Here is a 567-nt window from a genome sequence, read left to right as displayed (position 1 = left end):
AGATCTTATATTTTGAGTGATTTACTTTTGGAGTTTATTATTTCAAAGTGTTGTAATTCTATATATATATATATATATATATATATATAATATATATATATATATATATATATTTGTATATATATATATATATATGTGTGTGTGTGTGTGTGTGTGTGAATATATATACCCTATATATATATATATATATGTATATATATATATATATACTGTATGTATATAGATCTATATATATATATTTATATATATATATATATATATACATATATATTTATATATATATATATATATATATAAACTATATAATTTTATATTCTGTGTATATATATATATATATATATACTGTATGTATATAGATCTATATATATATATATATATATATAAACTATATAATTTTTTATACTGTATATATATATATATATATGTATGTATATATTTTATATATATATATTATACAGATATATATATACATATATAAATATATATATATATATATATATATACATATATATATGTATATATATATATATATATATATATATATTTAAAGTATGTATCATTTCTAAC

The sequence above is a fragment of the Palaemon carinicauda genome, chromosome 17 (assembly GCF_036898095.1).
Source record: "Palaemon carinicauda isolate YSFRI2023 chromosome 17, ASM3689809v2, whole genome shotgun sequence".
Taxonomy (NCBI): domain Eukaryota; kingdom Metazoa; phylum Arthropoda; class Malacostraca; order Decapoda; family Palaemonidae; genus Palaemon; species Palaemon carinicauda.
This window is presented reverse-complemented; position numbering follows the sequence as displayed.